Source organism: Podarcis gaigeae (genome assembly GCF_964106915.1).
Source record: "Podarcis gaigeae genome assembly, chromosome: 2".
Classification (NCBI taxonomy): Eukaryota; Metazoa; Chordata; class Lepidosauria; order Squamata; family Lacertidae; genus Podarcis; species Podarcis gaigeae.
Window position 1 is genome coordinate 103,899,447 of NC_139679.1, and position 16,454 is coordinate 103,915,900.

Sequence of the window (16,454 nt, forward strand, 5' to 3'; positions counted from 1 at the left end):
ACTATGGTTCAGGGGAACCAGGCAGAAACTACATGCTGAGGAATAGCAATTGCATCCTGATCTTATCTCTGTCTTCATCTTTTATTTGTTCTTTTTATGAATCCATAAATGTGTGGAGATAGTTGGACGGTTAACTTTTATTGGCCCAGAGAGGCTGAAGTGGTTTTCAAGGGTAGCAAAGTTATCTTGCAGAAATGGTAAATTGTCTTCTGCCCATCCCTGATATGGAGATTCTGCTTTCAGAGTGTTGAAAGAACTCTTCAGGTGGTGTCTTCTACACTTTAGTGTATGTTTATATGAGCAAGTAGGGATGCGGGTGGCGCTGTGGGTTAAACCACAGAGGCTAGGACTTGCCGATCAGAAGGTCGGCGGTTTGAATCCCCGCAACGGGGTGAGCTCCCGTTGCTCGGTCCCTGCTCCTGCCCACCTAGCAGTTTGAAAGCACGTCAAAGTGCAAGCCGATAAATAGGTACCGCTCCGGTGAGAAGGTAAATGGCCTTTCCGTGCATTAGTCATGCTGGCCACATGACCCGGAAGCTGTACGCCGGCTCCCTCGGCCAATAAAGCAGGATGAGCGCCGCAGCCCCAGAGTCGGTCACGACTGGACCTAATGGTCAGGGGTCCCTTTACCTTTACCTTTATATGAGCAAGTGGGTCCAAAGCTGTTGAACTGGAGCCACTCTGGACACTGTGCACTTTGGTAGCCCCTCTCCCAGTATCCACCCATTAAGATCATAAGAAGGGATCAGGCCAGTGGCCCATCTGGTCCAGCATCCTGTTCCCACAGTGGCCAACTAGATGCCCGTGGGAAACCAGCAAGCAAGATCTGAGCACAAGAACAGTTTTCCGTGTTGTGGTTTCCAGTAACTGGTATTCAGAAGCATTACTGTCTTCAACTGCGGAGGCAAAGCATAGCCAAATTGGCTAGTAGCCACCAATAGCCCTTGTTTCTATGAATTTGCCTGGTCCTCTTATAAAACCATGCAAGTTGGTGGCCATTGCTGCCTCCTGTGGGAGCAAGTGCCATAGTTACGGTAACTATGCAATGTGTGAAGAAGTACTTTCTTGTATCTGTCCTGAACCTTCCCGCCTCCAGCTGTATTGGGTGACCACTAGTGTTACGAGAAAGGGAATTGAAGTCCGTGTGATGTCTGAAAATGGGAGTCCATGTAGGTCTGCTTCCATGTAGCTGGGAACTTAGCATGATGGAAGCTCCCCACTTGTCGAGACGCCTATTGGCATTCAACGTGCATAGGCTGCCCTTTGAAGATGCTGCACCGAACGTGATATTGGGAGAAGAGTCTGCTGGCATGTTCCTATTCCCTTCTCCACACATATGCCAACATATTGAAGAGAACCCTCTGAAAGGGGCTCATCTCTTTAGTCAATAGGAATGTTGCCATTGGCTTCAGTTGTAGAATGTACCTTATATTTGTGTCTGTGTGATCACGCATATGCCTAGCCTTCATCGCAATGGATTAATATTCCTTCTGTTCAACTTCTTGAGTGACTTCAGCATGGTATAAATAAATGTAAGGGGAACGGGAGGCCACTCGCCCTTGGGGAGGGAGATTTATGGTAGCCTATGTAGCTTTAACAAAGGCAATATCTGGCTTAGTTTTAAGCCAGCCGAGGATTGTTAATGTGTGGATTAATGTTTTAAGCTTGGCAGAAACCAGATGCAGCTGAGTTAAATCCAAATAAATTCTCAATAGAAATGAATGCTTAGAGGAAGTACAGAGAACAATATTATGCCAAATTTCAAAAAACAACAACAAAAACAACTCCATTTTTTTGCTGGTTGGATAGTTCATTAAAAACAAAGTTGTGTAATTTTACAAAATTCAGAAATACATGGCTGCCATCTTTCTTTATTCCAGACAGTATTCAATGATTGTCCTAGATATTTGCCATAAATTCTGAGGTCCAAGTTGTGTTGCCATTAAAAAAAAAAAATCTAACCAAGGAATACACAAAATGGTGTGAAGAAAAGTGTGGCAACTTTGTTAATACCAGTTGGTCCTCCTCTGTTGGTCTAAGTAGGGACACTGTGGCAGCGAAAAAATGTCCCATGTTGTGAAATGGTACATGGACAAAATTCAGGGGGCTCTTTGCTTTGTAAAATGAATTAGGAACTTTTTACCATGAGGTTCTAAAATCCCATAAGTGGTTTTTAGGTACTGCCCAAATGCGCCTGAGCCCCTTTTGCTAGGAACACAAACAGTACTAGATTGTGTGCAAAGTTGCAATCTAATGATGTTTGCTTTTGGCTGATGACTAAACAATGTTGTTAGCACTTGAGCGGGCTAAGGTTGAATGTGAATGTCTACCGAGAGAAAATACGAGATTAGATGAAGGTTGCATCATTTTTTGTAACTTTCTATGTTTCTTAACTTGAAGAAACATAGCTTTCTATGTTTCTTAACTTGACAGATTCTTTAATTTTTACCTTGCTTTGCACTTGATGCAAAGCAGGGCTATTTAGGGGATTTGATCTTCGCAAAGTCAGGTGCAACCTGAGCTGATCTACACCACCTGGATTAATGTGTGGATCAGAAATTACCATATTTTTCGCTCTATAGGACGTACCGGACCATAGGAAGCTCTGGACCATAGGAGGGGGAAAACGGGGGGGGGGGTTCTCCCCCTCTCTGCTCAGCGCCCCTTCAACGAAGCTGCAGGAGTAAGAGAGCCCCTTCCATTTCTCCTCCCGCTTCGCTGAAGCGGCGCTGCGCAGCTCTCCCTCTCTGCTGAAGCCAGGAGAGTCTTGCTCTCCCGGCTTCAGCAAAAGGAACCTGAAGCCTATGGAGCGCATTGCGAGTTCCCGCTGCTCTCCAAAGGCTTCAGGCGGCTATTCCTGAAGCCTGGAGAGCGAGAGGGGTCGGTGCGCACCGACCCCTCTTGCTCTCCAGGCTTCAGCAAAGTAACGCGAAGCCTCCAGAACGCGGAGGGAGTGCTCCCTCTGCACTTTGGTGGCTTTGTGTTGCTATCGCTGAAGCCAAGGACCCTGCATTCGCTCCATAGGACGCACACACATTTCCCCTTAATTTTGGGAGGGGGAAACGTGCGTCCTATAGAGCGAAAATATGGTAGTTGGAACTTCTCCTGTGCTCCAGCACAGTTCTTGATTTTTTAAATAAAAAAACACAGATGTTTAAAATGCATTATATTGAGATATACATTTAAATGTGAATTTTCATGTAGATTAAAAAACCCACAGTTTCACAAAGAAATGGGGTGGGACAGATTCATGGGTGAACACATGCAAATGTGTCATTTGTGAAATAGAACTGATTCACCCAGCCTTAATTCAAAGGTAAGAGTAGCAGTGCTGTGATGCATTTTCACTGGTGGTAACTGTAATATTAGTATTTTTTTAAAATGAAAAAAACCATTCATAAGTTAAATCTATTCACAATTGAAAAACACCCAAACACCAAAAGTGTTTTGTCTAGGGAGCAGAGGACAGATTTTGTTATTAGAGATGTCACAGAATTCTGACGGAAACAGGAGTAGAAATGGCCCGTGTCTGTTCGATATTCACTATTGCTGTTGCTTTCGGTCTGCACTGATTACAGTTCACTTGCATTGAAATGGTTGGTAAGGAATAACATCATGAGAACCTAATTACACAAGCTGTGTAGTTTTACCTCTGGGCAACATAGTTTTTGGCAGAAAACAAATTGCAGCAGAACGGAACCAGAACCGTGTGTGATGAATACAGGGTGGGACGGAAAACCAGATCTTATATCCCTACTGGTTAATCACACTGCCTGACCACTAATCCCCTTTCTGTGGGTGCAATATTCTGAAACAGATTTCTGTCCAGGGTACATCCTTCATTCATTGCCTGTGTAGACCAGAGATCCCTCTTTTTTACCAAAACAGCGGGATTCCACATGCTGCAGCACATAAAGAATAGATGTTCCATATGTATGCAGTGTCTCTTCCACATTTGGAAATAATATTATAATTGTCTTGTTGATATCTAAGGTGGATTACATGCCGCCATAAACCACACAATGTTTGTTAACTGACTCTTCCTCCTTAAAAAAAAGCATATGGCGTGTTTTGACAAAACTCGTGACCTCTATTCTGTGTGAATAACCTAGCACACAGTGTGTTTTGTCATCTTTTTCATTAGAGGGAGAAATAGGTTTTCACCACCACCAAATTAACCCTAATTGTAAGTGTTTAAACTTGTTTGGGGCTAAGGGTCATCTCCCGAAACCCCTCTTTAGATAATGAGATAGTTCTTCAGTGGATGTCACTGTGAACTCTTATTTCCTCGGCACTGTCTTCAGCTCAGTAGAAAACACAATTACTTGGAAGTAGGTGTCACTGAAATCAGTGGCGCTTGCTTAACTCTTTATGAAGGTGTTTTGGGACAGGTGGTATTTCAGTTTCTCTTTCTACTGTAAACGAGACTGGCTAAGGTAGGTGAAATAAAAACAAACAACCCAATTGTAGCATTTTAAAACATAGCTTTCTATGTTTCTTAACTTGAATTTTGTGTGTGTGAAATAGAAATGGCCCATTCCTGTAAATTTGTACATGCTTTGTTGGAAACGTCTTCATTGCCGGTACTATAGTTGTCTTGGACTGAAATCCTAATTGAATATATACTGATGGCATCCTTTTCTGTGCTCAAGTCCTTATATTTTAATATATTAATTGATCTAGACATGTTTAAGGATGTGAACAAGCTGTACTCTGCATCAAAATCCATGGCATAGATTGCCATCTTAGTTACCCTAGGAACTGCTTCTGCTTAGGTGGGATTGGACTTGTCTCTTACGCTGCTTTAAAATGTTTTATAGCATCATAGTTGAAAGGTACCACAAAGGTAATCTAGTCCAGTGTTTCGCAGCCCAGGATATTCTAAGGGGGACCCAGGTGAAAAATGCATAAATGGGGGGGGGGGGGGCACAGCAAGTGACTAGGGGCCACAGAGGGAAGTGAGAAGTGAAGGGAAAAAATCCTGATTAGCTGGCGATCTGCTTGGCCAATCACAAGCGGGTAAGGGGGCTCCCACCAGGGCCTAGTGCTCCTTTTTGCCACGTGTGTTTTCTTGGAGCAGTCCTGATTTGTTTACGGCGGGAGTGGGCGATCGCTGAGGCTTCCATTTTGACCAGTAGAGCCCATGATCCAGAACCCCCAGGTCAGGTAAGTGTGGTGGTGGGGTGGCAGTGGGTAGGACTGGGTGAGCCGGAGCTGCTTCTAGCTGCTGCCAGTGCTGGGCCTGGTGGCAGCCTGGGTCTGACTCTGCAAGGTGCAGGGTGCAATCCACCCCAGCGCCTAGCCAAGCAGAGTTGTCTGGTGCTGCTGACTTGCATCTAGTAAATAACTAAATGTCTACTCAGAAGAAAGCCACACTACGTTCAGTGGGCCTTATTCCCAGGGAAGGGTGTGGGGGGCTATGATGTTTTAGCTAGGCAGCCAGGGCTCCTCCAGATGACAAGATCTTTTTGCAGCAGGTCAGTGAGGACCACTTGCTTTTTAAAATTCTCCCATATATACAGAACTCCCTGTGCGCATTTTGGACTGTAGGTTTCCCCCTCTTGGGTCAAATAAGTATTGTTTAATTTTTATAATACATGGAAGATGGATCTTCCTCAGGAGGTTCTGGACTCTCCTTCCTTGGAGGTTTCTAAGCAGAGGCTGGATGGTCATCTGTCATGGATGCTTTAGCTGAGATTCCACATTGCAGGAGGTTTCACTAGAAAGATGACCCTCGGGGTCCCTTCCAGCTCCATGATTCCATGTGTTTTTCTGCTTCAACAATATTTCATTGGTATGCCCCGTGGAGGACCTTAAGGTCCATACATAGCAACACTCTAGACGTCCTGGGCCCTAGGGAAGTCAGATTAGCCTCAACCAGAGCCAGGGCCTTTTCAACACTGGCTCCGGCCTGGTGGAATGCTCTGTCTCATGAGACCAGGGCCCTGCGGGATCTGATTTCTTTCCACAGGGCCTGTAAGACAGAGTTGTTCCGCCTGGCCTTTGGCTTGGAATCAGCCTGATCCCCCCTTTCCTTTTCCTTCTGTGATGAAATTCCTATTTGGGGACTTCCCTGGCTTTTTTCTGGCCCATGTAGGACCAGTCTGGATAGTTGGCCTTGGTGAAGATTTGACATTTTCATCCCCCAAAAGTTTTTGATTTGAGTTTCTACTGAAATGAGGCTGCATTTTAATGTTGTATTTGAATCTTGTTTTTAAGTTGTATTTTAGTCAGTTTTTTTATACTTGGTGTTAGCTGCCCTGAGCCCGGTCTTGGCTGGGGAGGGCGGGGTATGAATAAAATTGACGACGATGATGATGTTCCTATCATTTTATGTAACTGTATTTTCTATAAATTATAAAAATGTTATATTTACGAACAAAACATTTAAATAGCTACCTTTCTACCGGGAGGACCGGAGGAGAGGAGGGATTGGTGTAACCAGGCTTTTTGTTAGGGGGGCAGGCTTTTGTTTGTGGGGACAGAACCTCAGATTTTATTTTTACTTTTTGGGAGGGCAGCTGCTTCCCTGCCCCTCTTGGCTACGCCGGGGGGGGGCACAGGAAGGAAGCAAGGTCGAAAGGGGGATATGGTCAGAAAAAGGTTGGGAAACACTGATTTAGTCCAACCCCCTGCAATGCAGGAACATTTTTGCCCAAATAAGGGGACTCAAACCTACGGTCCTGAGATTAAGAGACTCATGCTCTGGCCTGGACTGGACTGAGCCGTCCAGTCTGCATTTTGATGCACCTTGTTTCTTCCACCTCCCAGAAAAGAAGGTTGTGAATTGTATTTCTGTCCAATAATAATCAACAACTGAGCCGGTGGCTTTTAAAACCAAGCTTTGTGTACGTTTCATCTTGAAGCTTAAAATAAGCATGGTGTGTTGCAACGCACAAATAAAAGGTATAAAAGGGAAGCTTTAAAGAACAAGTCAAGGGTTGCGGCGGAGAGTGGCATCGTAAGCATAACGGCATTGTCGCCGTATCACATGCTATGCTCTTCGCTGCCCTTACCTTTTGCAGGGTCAGTTTGTGACTACAAAGATTAGGCTGTTGGCTTTGTGCTTTCATCAACTTCAATAATGGATTTGTAGGGCTGCGATTCTTTTGTGCGCTGTTTGTAGATGATGTCGGCAGCAGATCGAATACAAAGAAAACTTTGTAAGACGAACTTCCGTGACATCCCCCGACTTAGTTAAAATCTCAGGGAAGAGTAAGGCTGAGTGAGCCTTCTTCAAGCTGTCACTGTGACAAAGAAAGAACAGCAGCTTTTGTTGTTTGTTGCTCAAAACAATTGCTCCATTGTGATTACCAGTTTGTTACCCTGATGTGCAGAGCTTGGATTCCGAATAACCAGCACTAACCGATGGGACGTTTGCAGATGGAAATGCGGCTGGAAAGCAGGTATCTGCGATGACCTTGATGTGAAAAGCAACGGCTGTCGGGCAGCAGCCAGGAAAGAAATGAAAGTCATGACATGCCGTTGAAGTTTCTCTTCCTGGTCTTTTCTCACGTACGAGATCAAGTATGGAAGGCAGAAAGTTGGTTCCCCTATCTAATTGTTGCATTGTGTGCAAAACTATTATGCTCAGATTTGTTTGTTGTTGTCGTTTAGTCGTGTCCGACTCTTAATGACCCCATGACCAGAGCACACCAGGCATGCCTGTCTTCCACCGCCTCTGGCAGTTTGGTCAGACTCATACTGATAGCTTTGAGAACCCTGTCCAACCATCTCGTCCTCTGTCATCCCTTTCTCCTTGTGTCCTCAATCTTTCCCAACATCAGGGTCTTTTCTAGGAAGTCTTCTCTTCTCATGAGGTGGCCAACGTATTGGAGCCTCAGCTTCATGATCTGTCCTTCCAGTGAGCACTCAGGGCTGATTTCCTTCAGAATGGATAGGTTTGATCTTCTTGCAGCCCATGGGACTCTCAAGAGTCTCCTCTAGCACCATAATTCCAAAGCACCAATTCTTCAGCGACCAGCCTTCTTTATGCTCCAGCTCTCACTTGTTTGCTTAAACAGGGCCATTGGTGTACTTGGCACTTTGCAGAGTTGCATAAGCTTTTTTTTTAAAAAAAGTTCCTGACACAGATGAACACAAAATTAGATTCCATAAGAAAGGGAGACAATGGGTAGAAAGAAAACAAAGGTAACAGTAATAGGGGAGGGGAGTGAATGAATGTGGTTGCTTAGGCTTTGTTTTTGCAGAAGTGAGAACAAAAGGCTTAATGGAGAAGGTGATTGGGAGACAGAAAGTGAGAGAGTGTTGGACTGTGGACATGTTTCACAAAGACGTTCTAGGATTTAAATTTACCCCCCCCCCTTCTCCATGGCATCAGGAGAACTGCCTCCTCTGCTCTTGTCTTGGAGCCTACACATGACAAATTACTCGTAATTTAGGTTCCTAACAACTACCACCGCATGGAACCGCCAGACGTTGCAGGGGATGCTTATGGGGCTGACTTGCTTGCTGTCCTAATGGCTGCAGCTTCAGGGAAGAGAAAGACCGGGAAAGTGTTGCTGCTCTTCTTCCCTCCCTCTCTGTCCCTCCCATGCTCCTGCACCATTGAATTGCTGCAAACACTCATGCGGGGAAAGCCCACCCCTCTCCACAAAATCGCAGGAAAGGGTGGATATCGCTATATCCCTGCACTTGGGATTATTTGGCATTCCAGTGTGGGATGTCAGTTGAGGTGTGGATAATGTGGTCTTTCTGTTGGTTGGCATGGAAATCTACTCTTTCTGTAACTAACTCTGATCCTGGGCATACTCTCCGCTTATCAAGAGCGTTGAACAATGTATAAAGAAGTACTACATTTGACTGTCCCTCAGTTTGGGGACTCCTTCTGTTCCTCCAGCGTGCCATCAAATTCTGGACCAGAGTACATTGTGAAAGTGGCTTTTTGTTTAAGCAAACATTTTCTGTTAATTTCAGCTAAGTTCCACTCAATGAATTGAGCTACCAATTGAGTTTTCTCTTAGTTTCACCAACCGTGGATACAGCCCTCCGAGGCTGAGAATAAGAAGCGCAAGATACTTCAGCTACCTTCTCATCCGACTGCTTTACATTATCTTCAAACGAAAGCGGGAAAAAACCAATATCAATAATCATTCTGTTTGACAAATCTTCTGATACTGCAGCAAACCTTCTGCGTTAGGATGAGCTATGAATTTCAACAAATAAAAGGATAAAACAGGTGTGGACGGCATTTTGTCCTTGATGCGGGCAAGATTATCATTCCGTACTTGTTAAAAATAACCAACTGGCCACGATGGCTCTCCTCTGCCACCACAATGGGAGACAATACGCTTCTGAAGACAGGTTGTTGATGCCGGCAAAGGGGAGAATTGTGCTGTTTGCAAGCTTTCCAAGGGCATTTGTTAGGCCACTGTGAGAATAGGATGCTGGACTAGGTAGGCTATTCTTATGTTTTCAAGTCTTGAGTGCCCCACCTCCCATTTCCCCTACTGCTCATGAGGTATAAGCTTTCTGTGTGTTATTTCTGAAATGAAGGGAAGACTTCAGCTTCTTCCGCACAACGCCCCTCCCCACCCCGCCAGCAATCTTAAAATTAAGAAATTCTGTCATGTACTTTCCTTGTGCCTCTTCAGTAACCATGACTCACCTTAATACCACAGTTTGACATTAGAAGCCTCTCCAGAGAGGAAGAAAATCATTGAGAAATGAGCTGGATAAAGGTTATTAAACCAACACTTAAAATTCCAGTCCTGCACGTTTTACTTTACCCCCTAATTAAATGCCAAGAACAGCAATGTGGAATTTTTTAGTATACACACATGCTGAGTACACCTTTATCAGAAGGGGAAGCTCTGGCAGGGAATTCTAATTATATTCCCACCAGACAAGACTCCTTGATTATGGCTGTGGAGTGCTGTTTCCTTTCCCTGCCCCCTCCCCCCCCCAAAAAGTGAGGAAGTGGATTACCAAGCAGAATGTAAGTGGCTTTCTTCTCGTAACTGAGACCTCCAGGTATAGGGCGGTATATAAATAATAATAATAATAATAATAATAATAATAATAATAATAATAATAATAATAACCGGCTCCGGTTTTGCTGCAGTTGGCTGTGAGAATGAGACCTGGCGCTGAGGAGCCGCCCTGCAAAATTTCAGTGGGGCCGATTCTTTGAAGTGGAGGCTAATTGTTTAAATAAGGTATTACGACTGGAGTTAATAATATGTGCATATATCAGTGCTTATAAAACTTTCATTTAGAATCCCCCAGGACTCTTTCGGAGCGCTAACTTAAATCTCATTTTAACGTATGTGTGGAGGAGCTTATCAGCTTTCCAATTACTCTGCATCCTCTGGATTGCAATAAATAACACGGGGAACTGGAGGCAACAAATTGTGTTGCTTCCACTTTTGGCACTTAGCAAGCCATGTCAAGGGTGTGTGTGTGTGTGTGAGAGAGAGAGAGAGAGAGAGAGAGCGAGAGAGAGAAGTGGTGGGAGGCAGGGAGGGAGGGAGAAACAGAGTTAATATTTAATCAGAGGAGTTTAATATATGTAGTGGTCTTATTCCTAGTCAGTAAGCTTGGATCGTAGCCTTAGTCACATTTAGAAAGGCAGGACATAACTGATGGAAGCCAGAAAGGTGCTGAACCCGGGTGAGTGTGGAAAGTCTCTTCCCTCACGTTCAGAATACTGCTTTCAGTTTCCACGTTAGTGGGCTTTACCTCCAGTGGCAAATTAAACACATTCTTTTTAGAAGTGCGAAACAGGTTCTTCCCCAACCTGCTTCCTCTCTTTTTCCTTCTGGTCTCTCTCTCTGTGTGTGTCAACTTTCTATAATATTGTATTAAATGCTTTTTTAATTCTCTAGGGCAACGAACAGGTGATCCAACTTAGCAGCTGCACAGGTGCTGTTTTAATGCTTAGTGCTTACTGGAAATATTCCAAATAACAAAAGCTCTTTAAAAAGGCTTGAGGATCTTAGAAGGGGGCTGTAAAATCAGGCTGGGACTTAGGCTAAATGGTTCTCCCTTGTGACTCTCCTCTCAGCTTTTACCGATGTGGGAAGCTTATCTTGAAATAGTCAAGGGCTGTGTTGCTTAAATCAAGGTCACTAGTATTTTTATTCTACGGTAATTGTATAGTTAGAAGGAAATAATTACCTTCTAAAGTACAAACATAGGTTACTGGTATACTGCCATATGAATGTCATCTAACTATATTTGGAATTGGCTAGAAAGAACGGAGCTCTCCCTGGCCTCCTTCCTACCTCGGGAGTGTTGGCTGGCATGGAGATTAATTCAGTCTGTGTGTTGCCACTATACACTGAAAATGCATTATTTCACCCAAATAATCTGGAAGTTTTAGTTTACCCCCCACAGATGTAGATCTTGGCACCCTTAACAAGCTACCATTCTGAGGATTCTTTTGCGGGGGGTGCTTCAAATATATGGTGTGTACCCAACTTTATTAATCGAGGATAGTCATAGTGTTATATATGGCATCCAAGGTATAATTGTCATGGGTCAGCTTCACCTGCTGAACAGCAGCCTGAAGGGGGAGAAGGCCAAGTGGCTCCACCTGTAGCTGATTAGCCTTTAATGATGATAATAATAATAATAATAATAATAATAATAATAATAATAATAATAAATGCGTTTCCCCAGCCACTCTGGGCTGTTCCCAACAGAATACAGTGGTACCTTGGATTAAGAACTTAATTCGTTCTGGAAGTCCGTTCTTAACCTGCAACTGTTCTTAATCTGAGGTACCACTTTAGCTAAGTGTGGTGTAGTGGTTAAGAGCGGTAGTCATGTAATCTGAGGAACCGGGTTCGCTTCCCCGCTCCTCCACATGCAGCTGCTGGGTGACCTTGGGCCAGTCACACTTCTTTGAAGTCTCTCAGCCTCGCTCACCTCACAGAGTGTTTGTTGTGGGGGAGGAAGGGAAAGGAGAATGTTAGCCGCTTTGAGACTCCTTAAAGGGAGTGAAAGGCGGGATCTCAAATCCAAACTCTTCTTCTTCTAATGGGGTCTCCCACTGCTGCTGCGCTGCCGCCATGCGATTTCTGTTCTCATCCTGAAGCAAAGTTCTTAACCCGAGGTACTACTTCCGGGTTTGCGGAGTCTGTAACCTGAAGCATCTGTAACCTGAGGTACCACTGTATTAAAAGTATGATAAAACATCAAACATTAAAAACTTCCCTAAACACTGCTGCCTTCAGATGTCTTTCTAAAAGTCAGATAGTTGTTTATTTCCTTGACATCTGATGGGGGGGGGCGTTCCACAGGGCGGGCACCACTACTGAGAAGGCCTTCTTCTCGCAGTGAGGGAACTGCCAGAAGGCCCTCGGAGCTGGACCTCAGTGTCTGAAAGATGGGGGTGGAGATGCTCCTTCAGGTATACTGGGTCAAAGTCACAAAGCCTTTATGGGTGCTGGTTTGGTGACCCCTGATCCGGTGAGTTCCAGACTGAAGTGAGATTTGAAGCGGCAATTTGTTTGCTCCTAACTCACCTGTGCCAACTTTTTGGAGTCTTTTTTTGCAGGTTGCATATTTTTGTCACTGCTGAGTAGTACAACCTGTTTTCATGTAGCCAACAATTCATGTAGCCAACAACAGCATGTGTGATTTAAACCACGCTTTAACCCCAGACTTTCTAATTGGCAAAATTAAGCACTGCATTGCAGGAAAGAAATGAATCTGTATCAAAAGGGTCCTCCCCCATTTCCATGGAAGCTTTGAGCTTGCCTCTAGCATTGACATCTATGTATTAAGTAGCCAAAGCTAAGTGAACAGCTGTGTCTCGGGTAAATGTCACCATATTAAATTGTCATTTTTTTTAAAAAAAGTTTGAAATGAATAGAACTTAATGTACCATCTTTCCCATTGCTAATATTTCAAATTGACTGCTTTTCTAGTTTGCAGCCAGTAATAACTTCAGCAGAATTCTGCATCCAGTTTCAAGTCATGTGTTTCTATCTTTTGCCTCTCTTTTAGGGTTGGCTTATGCAGAGCCAGACTAATAGGGCAATACAATAGAGCAGAGTTTCCCAAACTTAGGTTTATTGCTGTTTTTGGACTACAGTTCCTATCATCCCTGACCACTGGAATGATGGGAGTTGTAGTAGTCCAAAAACAGCTGGCAAACCAAGTTTGGGAAACCTTGCATAGAGCAACAATATAGGGATTCCACCATTTTAGCTACCTGCTCCTGAATTAATTTGTTTTTCTCCAAAGGAGGGTCAGCTAAGTTTCTTAACACTTGATTAGATTCTTTGCCATTAATCTAACCTAAGTTAAAACTATTATTTTGTACTGCTTGTAAATCCTGTCTGCTGTAGAGCCTTAAAGTCTAGTTCTTTTGTTTTAATTCTTCTTACACTGTGTGTGCAACATAGCTTTAAAACCCATTCCCTCTGCAAGAATCCTGGGAACTGTAGTTCATCCCTCACAGAGCTACAATTCCTAGCTCCCAGATCCCAAGATTCATTGGTGCTTGGGGAATGTGCTTTAAATGGATGGGGAAGGACTTGATGTCATGCTCTTCTGATCAGTCTTCCTGCAAAAACATTTCAGCTTGCTATACAAAATGGTCTCCTCTTTCCTCTCCCACTGGACTGTTATTTCAACATGGGACTTATTAGGTGAATACCCTGCCTTAGTATAATAGGGACGTGTGTGGCGCTGTGGTCTAAACCACAGAGCCTAGGGCTTGCCAATCAGAAGGTCGGCAGTTTGAATCCCCGTGACGGGGTGAGCTCCTGTTGCTCGGTCCCTGCTCCTGCCAACCTAGCAGTTCGAAAGCACATCAAAGTGCAAGTAGATAAATAGGTATCGCTCCGGCGGGAAGGTAAATGGTATTTCCGTGCGCTGCTCTGGTTCGCCAGAAGCGGCTTAGAAGCTCATCTTGCTTTTCAGGCCGAGGGAGCTGGCGTTTGTCCACAGACAGCTTTCCGAGTCATGTGGCCAGCAGGACTAAACTGCTTCTGGCGCAACAGGACATCAGGACGAGTGCCATAGTGCACGGAAAAGCCGTTTACCTTCTCGCCTTTATCTACTTGCACTGGCATGCTTTCGAACTGCTAGGTTGGCAGAAGCTGGGACAGAGCAACGGGCGCTCACCCTGTCGTGTGGATTCGAGCCACCGACCTTCCGATCATCGAGCCCAAGAGGCTCAGTGGTTTAGACCACAGTGCCACCCGTGTCCCTTCCTTGTGAGAGTATAACTAATGTGGAATGGAGTTGTCTTGTCCAGGGTGTTCAGTAAGCTTCTTAAATTGCCCTGGCTGCATTACACTTATTTAAAAAGAGATACCATCTCAAAATGTGATGCTGTGTTTGAACATCATAATTGGTAGAAGTGGCGAGTGTAAAAAAGGTGTAGGCTACTTACAATACACAATCTTGTAGAAACCTAAGATGTGTGTTCTTGATGTTTGGATTCCGAATTACTTAATAGTTTGATTAACAAGGAATAAGTTTTACATATGATTGCCACTATTGTATCCAATACAGTTTAACTTAGCTTTCAGTTAAACCCCTTCTGTTAAGCAGGCGTATGTTCAATGGGAACTAGACAAATAACAGTGTTTAAAATTATGAGACTTTGAAGACATGCATTTTATTCTTAGATCTCCTCAGTTTTGCATCTGGTAACAGGGAAATGTGTCAAGTTTCATTTCTGTTGTAGGTTATTACATCAGATTTATGTTTTCGTTTGGCGAATGCATGATCTTAAGGAAAATAAAATTGGTTTCATTTTAAGCTTACAAAAGCATTTTTAGCTTGCATTAATTCTTGAGCAGAATGAGTGAGTTAGATTCCCTCTTCTCTTTTCGGTCTCCTGGACTGTTACTCCTTGGAATGAATAAGGTGAGCAATCATTTTACTTGGATTGTAGCAGCAGACATTCGGAACTGATTCTTAGGACGTGCTAGCCAAGACCCTTTTGTTTGTGCACACCGAGTGCTTTTGGGCATGGGAGTTTTCCAATGCCCTTTTCTAAGCCCTTACTGGGATGCTGTACCCAAAGGTCTGCACGCCACAGGAGCAGCTTCATGGGGAAAGAGGAAGAAGGTGACTGAAAAGTGGTCCTTTGGATCCCAGCTATTGTGTGGTCACATTTGGATGCCAACGTAAAAATATTGTTGAGGTCCAGCTCCGAGGGCCTTCTGGCGCTTCCCTCACTGCGAGAGGCCAAGTTACAGGGAACCAGGCAGAGGGCCTTCTCGGTAGTGGCGCCTGCCCTGTGGAATGCCCTCCCATCAGATGTCAAAGCGATAAACAACTACCTGACATTCAGAAGACATCTGAAGGCAGCCCTGTTCAGGGAAGTTTTTAATATGTGACATTTTAGTGTATTTTTCATCTCTGTTGGAAGCCGCCCAGAGTGGCTGGGGAAACCCAGCCAGATGGGCGGGGTACAAATAATAAATTATTATTTATTTATTTATTTATTTATTTATTATTATTATTATTATTATTATTATTATTATTATTATTATTATTATTATTATTATTTTACAGGATTAGGTAGGTTGGAGTGGGTAGCCTAGAGGATATCTTTGGGTCCTCTCCAAGCTTATCATCGGCTGCCAGTACGTTTCTGAGCACAATTCAAAGCCCTAAACTGCCTTGGCCCAGTATACCTGAAGGAGTGTCTCCACCCCAGTTGTTCAGCCTGGACACTGAGGTGCAGCTCCGAGGGCCTTCTGGCAGTTCCCTCGCTGCGAGAAGTGAGGTTGCAGGGAACCAGGCAGAGGGCCTTCTCGGTAGTGGCACCCGCCCTGTGGAACACCCTCCCATCAGATGTCAAGGAAATAAACAACTATCTGACTTTTAGAAGACATTTGAAGGCAGCCCTGTTTAGGGAAGTTTTTAATGTTTGAAGTTTTATTGTGTTTTTAATATTCTATTGGGAATCACCCAGAGTGGCTGGGGCAGGGTATAAATAATAAGTTGTTGTTGTTGTTGTTGTTGTTGTTGTTGTTGTTATTATTACTATTATTATTTATTAGTTTGCGTTTGTAAGATTGGATTCTGTAGAGACTTCTTATGTGGTCAAGCCATGTCAGCCAATGATTCAATCAAAGTATTTCTTTGATTGAGTAAGAAGAAGAAGAAGAGTTTGGATTTGATATCCCGCCTTTCACTCCCCTTCAGGAGTCTCAAAGCGCCTAACAATCTCCTTTCCCTTCCTCCCCCACAACAAACACTCTGTGAGGTGAGTGGGGCTAAGAGACTTCAAAGAAGTGTGACTGGCCCAAGGTCACCCAGCAGATGCATGTGGAGGAGCGGAGACGCGAACCCGATTCCCCAGATTATGAGTCTACCACTATTAACCACTACACCACACTGGTGACTGGTACAGGTGACTGGTTATCAGAGAAGATAGTAACTGGAGATCTTTCCAGAAGATGGGCTTAAGTAGGCAGGTCTCCCCCCACCATCTCCTGCCTGGAGGGGATATCATTGGT

General features: G+C 44.2%; 1 protein-coding gene across 3 annotated transcripts in view; it reads left to right on the plus strand.

Moving 5' to 3' along the window:
- The window catches only part of FHIT (fragile histidine triad diadenosine triphosphatase), a 1,048,842-nt gene that overhangs the window by 178,648 nt on the left and 853,740 nt on the right, over positions 1–16,454 (plus strand). Inside the window, exon 1 of one of the 3 annotated variants that reach the window (XM_083725435.1) lies at positions 14,817–14,850. The exons of the other annotated variants lie outside the window; for them this stretch is intronic. The gene's annotated coding sequence lies outside the window, so the exon portion shown is untranslated. Of the gene's footprint in view, positions 1–14,816; positions 14,851–16,454 lie in introns of those variants that run through there. 3 annotated transcript variants of the gene reach the window in all.